This window comes from Pongo abelii, chromosome 11, assembly GCF_028885655.2.
Source record: "Pongo abelii isolate AG06213 chromosome 11, NHGRI_mPonAbe1-v2.0_pri, whole genome shotgun sequence".
In the NCBI taxonomy this organism is placed as follows: Eukaryota; Metazoa; Chordata; class Mammalia; order Primates; family Hominidae; genus Pongo; species Pongo abelii.
Window position 1 is genome coordinate 85,481,828 of NC_071996.2, and position 6,000 is coordinate 85,487,827.

Consider the following 6,000-nt stretch of genomic DNA (forward strand, 5'->3'; position numbering starts at 1 on the left):
GTATGTTAGCAATTCATCCGTCAATAATCAGTAAAGAACTCAAGAATGAATAACATGATCTATCAAAAGGCCTATAATCTCAATCATCATGTTAAGACTTTGGAAAGTTAATTTGTATTAATTAACTAATTGTAAATTAATCCTATCAAGTTAATTTGTAATAAATTCAAGATGCAAAAAGAAAACCTATTTCACTACAGAGATTAAGTAAACTTTAAAATTCATTTTGTTGGCTGGGTGCAGTAGCTCACGCCTGTAATCCCAGCACTTTGGGAGGCCAAGTGGAAGGATCACTTAAGGCCAGGAGTTCAAGACCAGCCTAGCCAACATAGTGAAATCCCATCTCTACTAAAAATACAAAAACTAGCTGGGCATGGAGGTGTGTGCCTGTAATCATCTACCCAAGAGGCTGAGACAGGAGAATTGCATGAATCCAGAGGCGAAGGTTGCAGTGAGCAGAGATCACACCACTGCCCTCCAGCCTGGGTGACGGAGCAAGACCCTGTCTAAAAAAAAAAAAACAATAACAAAAAAATCATTTTGTTGGTATTTTATATAAACTTAAAATTAAGAAACCTCCCCACACAAACACATACAGCCATACTGTCATCTCTGAAGATAGCAGCCACATGTGTCTTATTCCTTGCAGTGTTGGCAGAACCTAGCACATTGTTGACCCGTAGAAGCACAGTGTGTATTTCAATTGACAAACTGCCAGAAGTATTATACTGTTGACTGTGTTTAAAATTAATTTGCCAGAGTTCTACTGTGGTTAGAATTTCTGACTAGAAATTATAAATTCATTGTTTTATGCCTTAAAAATTATAAATAATGGTAAGTTTAATTTGCAGCCCTTATAGCTTAGAGGCATTGTAGTTCATATTATAGTAACCTTTTTAGAGGTTAGTAACTTTTATTGTAAAATTTAAGGTAGCTCTACCTATTAAAATAGCACCTATTCTTTTGAAAGGAACTTTCTCAAAGGATTTTTAGGGCTTCGTAATTTCTTGTTGCTCTGTGTAAGTCCCTCTGATAGGCTTCCCTGAAGGATTTTAAGCAGAAATAACATCAGGTACCAGTAGATGGCAGTGAAAAATAAGCAGACACATTTCATCATTTTGATAAAATGCCATTTCTACCTCAGTACTGGACAAGAATCACACAGCCTAGTTGGCCTTTGTGTTTTCACTAAAAATATCCTGAATTATCAGTCACTTATGTTTGACTATGAGAAATTGCAAAAAAGTTAAAACTATTTTGTATCCAAAAGTTTGTGATCTAGTGTAATAAATAGGACAAATACTCAAACTGTATGAATGGTATGACAATAAATTTAGAAAATCATACAGGCACACACACTGCTATAGACATGTAAAGATACATACATGTATTGGAGCTCAGCAGATTCCCATTCATGAAGAATGGTGCCTGTGTAACAGTATAAATGGATCACTTTTAATAAGTAAAACATAAAAGTGGACTAATAGCTTAATTTTTTTTTTCAATTCAAAAATCTCAGGGTTTTCTGGGGCTTTTAGTACTCCTTTGTGAAATAAGAGACATAGTCTTCAGGTGAAAAGAGCTCTTGGTCACAGAAATGGGTTTACTGAATTCTCGCCCTGTAGTCAAGTACTTACTATGAGTTTGGAAAAATTGCTTACTTCATATCTCTGTACCCTAATTAACTCATTTGTTAAGTGGAAAATATATTTCAGTAGGTAGTCATATAAATAAGATGAGATAATGTGTTTAGAAAAACAAATCAATGCGCAGGCAAGAATCAGGAATGTGGGAAATTTCGTAGGACAAATGGTATGATTTCTTTAATGAAAAAGACAGGGAAAGGTATCATATAGCTTAAAAGGAAAAAGAAAGAGGCTTTTCACTCATACGAGCCAAATGCAGTATGTGGGCTATATTTGCATCTTGATTTGAACAGACTGTTATATATATTTATATATATATAGAGAGAGAGAGATCTATAGGATATATTTCATATATATATATATATGAAACAGTTGGGGAAATCAGAATATTTGAATTTGATATTAACTAAGAATTGTTTGCAGGGGATGTTGTTACGTATTCTAATGACTTTTTTTTAATAATAAAAATGTTTGGCATTTGCTTTAAAATAATCCAGTAACCAGGATCTGAGAGAAACCAAAAAAAAGGGGGGAGATAATAATCCGGGGACTTTGGGTAGTTGTTAAATGGATGGCTGTATCATAAGTATTGAAGCTGATAAAGGATAGATAGGGGTTGATTATATATTTGTTTTGCTGGAAAATGTTCCATAATACAGTTTTAATAACTAAGTTTTAATTTCAAAAATGCAAAATATTGTTTTTACAACTAAGATAACATTGAAATTTATACAGAACCCCAAATGACAAGTGTATAATCAACTCTGCCAGGAAATCAGTTTACCAGTTAGAGGTAGAAAAATTACAGGATAACAATGGAATTGGTTGACACTAAGTAGGACCACTTTCGAAGAGAATAGGTAGAATTCATTTTCTTTTCATTACTTCCTTTCAGCTTGGAGCCTGAGCATCATTTCACCATTTTGAGCCTCAAGCTCTCAATATACTGGAAAATTATAATCCTGTTCCCTTCACTGAGGTCATAATACTGAATTCTGAAATGGAAATAATTGACTAGAGATTGTCTAGTCAAACTAGACTGATGAGGTCTCACCATTTTCTTCAAGGAAGATCAACTGAACCTGCCTGAAGGTACAGGGTACACCATCTTCCTAAGGTGTGACCTCCTGTTCCCAAAGGAATAGACCTAGGTGACCAACCAGCAGCACCTAGCTTTTGCCAGCTACGCAGCTTTGAATAGCCTTCCACCCTTGTGTCCTTCAAACCCCATTCTTGCCAAAGCCAAGTTCTCTCCCTCTCAACAGATTTCTCAGCACACATCAGATTTCACGCCAATCTATGAAAAACTATTTTTAGAGATTACTATGGTCCGAATGTTTATATCCCCTCCTGCTCTCCCTAAAATTATGTTGAAATCCTAACCCCCAAGGTGATGGTATTAGGGATGTGAGGCCTTTGGGAAGGGATTAAGTCATGAAGGCAGAGACCTCATTTTTGAGATTGGTACCCTTATAAAAGAGACCCCAGTCTCTTGCTCGTCCCTTCTGCCATGGGAGAACATGGTGAGAGCGAGCCATCTATAAACCAAAAAACAAGGCCCTCACCAGGCACTCAATCTGCCAGCACTTTGATAGTGGACTTCCCAGCCTCCAGAACTATGAGAAATAAATGTGTTGTTTTAAGCCACCCAGTTCATTCTGTTATAGCAGACTGGACAGACAATATATTGAAAAAAATTAGTTTTACAGTTCCACTGGTCATGTGAATGCCAGAGGAGCTGATCCACAGTCATAGGCGTTAACTTTTGGAAACTATACTGGCTTGACAATCTCCCCATACTGATTCAGACTCCGGCAAGGTGTACATCACTGGCTAGTCATTGTGGCTTCTGCTGCTTTAAGGCTCTGGAATTATGGGAGAAAATAGGGTGGGCTTACTGTCTCTTCCTGTTTACCTGGTGTTTTGATTCTGAATAGTTTATAAGCTCTGCTATTCAAGAAGTTTATACAAACCCATAATCTACTACCAAACCGTTCGTTCATTATGACAAAACTGCCTACCAAAGCCACAGACTTTAAGTCTTTGCAGGACTACCACTGAAAGTTCACATGCTTGGTTAGCAGTCTTAACCTCTAACCAAGCAAACAAATCAAAGACATTTAATTTAGTCAAAATAGGTATGGGAATGAAAGTGAGACTTAGAGGCAAAGAATGAGGCCAGGTGCGGTGGCTCACATCTGTAATTCCAGCACTTTGCAAGGCCCAGGCAGAAGGATTCCTACAGACCAGGATTTCAAGACCAGCCTGGACAACCTGGCGAAACCTCCTCTCTACAACAAAATTCAAAAGTTAGCCAGGCGTGGTAGGGTATGCCTGTAGTCCCAGCTACTTGGGAGGCTGAGGTGGGAGGATTGCTTGAGCCCAGGAGGTCCAGGCTGCAGTGAGCTGTGGTCACACCACTGCATTCCAGCCTGGGAGACAGAGGAAGACCCTGTCTCAAAAAACAAAAGGCAAAGAATGATTTTAGGAGTTAGGTGTCTCTAAATTGAAGTAATGCTCACGTAGAAAAATTAAGGCATATTATTTTACTGTACTCTCAGAAATATGTTTAACAAATACTTTAAGAGCCACTATTTAAGATAAATGAGAGTCCTTTCCAATTTGAGCCTCGCAGAGTGGTTCCTACAGAGAACGGTGGCAAGAAGGGCTGTTCTGCCATCAATGAGGTGGTGACCCGAGAATATGCCATCAGCATCCACAAGCCCATCCATGGAGTGGGATTCAAGAAGCATACCCCTCAGAGCACTCAAAGAGATCCGGAAGTGTGCCACAAAGGAAATGCGCATTGATACCAGCCTCTACAAAGCTGTCGGGGCCAGGCGAATAAAGGATGTCCCCTATCTTATCCATAAGCAGTAGTCCAGAAAACTTAGCAAGGATGAAGATTCACCAAACGAGCTCTTATACTTCGGTTATCTGTGTACCTGTTACCACTTGCAGAAATCAACAGACAAGGTGGATGAGACCTGTAAATCAAATAAGTTATAAAACCACCAAAAAATAGGAGAAAATGGGAGTAAAAACAAAGTATATGAATAAAAAGTATTAAAATTTGAAAAATATCTTGGAAATAAGGATGGAGAGTTTAAATACTTATCTCAAAAGGAAAAATGTTAGCAATGGGTTGTAGCAATAAGTCCATCTGTAAGTGATGGTCATATTTGTGTTCTTTTGTCCCAGAGAACAAAAGGAAGTGAGCTTATCCCATAGCACAAGCAATGTTTATCTCAGAGGAAATCCAGGGAAGTTCCTTCCTGGGAAAACGGAAAGGTAGACTATTCAGAAGTTTTCTAAAATGGACTTCAAGCTCTATGACTTTATGATCACTTAGTATGTCTACGGATTTTTGTGGGGAAGAGAGATTCCAAGTTAAAGGTCATTTTGTGTCTTCTTTAAAACTCTTGATTCCTTTTAGAGTTTTTTAAATTGTGATAAAGTGCATGTAACAAAATTTATTAATCATTTTTAAGTAGCATACAGTTCAGTAATGTTAAGTAATTTCACATTGTTCAACCAATCTCCGTGACTTTATCTTGCAAAACTGAAATTTTATATCCATAAAGCAAAACCTTTTTATTTACCAATGCTGCTAGACCCTGACAACCACCACCCTACTTTCTATCGATATGACTACCATAGATATTTAATGTAAGTGAAATCATACACCATTTGTCTTTTTGTGATTGCTTATTTTACTTAGCATAAGTCCTCGAGACTCATCCATGTTGTAGCATGTGTCATAATTTTCTTGTTTTGAGACAGAGTCTCACTCTGTCCCCCTGGCTGGAGTGCAGTGGTGTGATCTCAGCTCACTGCAACCTCCACCTCCCAGGTTCAAACGATTCTCCTGCCTCAGCCTCCCAAGCAGCTGGGACTGCAGGCATGTGCCACCACGCTGGCTAATTTTTGTATGTTTAATAGAGACAAGGTTTTACCGTGTTGGCCAGGCTGGTCTCGAACTCTTGACCACAGGTGATCCGCCTGCCTTGGTCTCCCAAAGTGCTGGGATTACAGGCGTGAGCCACCGCACCCAGCTGATTTTCTTCCTTTTTAAGGCTGAATAATATTCAATTATATATACATTCTACATTTTGTTATTTGTCCGTTGATAGGCTGCCTTCACCCTTTGGCCATTGTAAATAACGCTGCTATAAACATGGGTGTACAAATATCGGAGACCCTGCTTTCAGTTCTTTCAGCTATATACCTAGAAGTGGAAGTCTATATCATAGTAATTCTATTTTTAATATGGGGGTACCTCCATACTGTTTTTCATAGCAGCTGCACCATTTTACATTCCCACCAATAGTGCACAAGAGTTCTGATTTTTCCA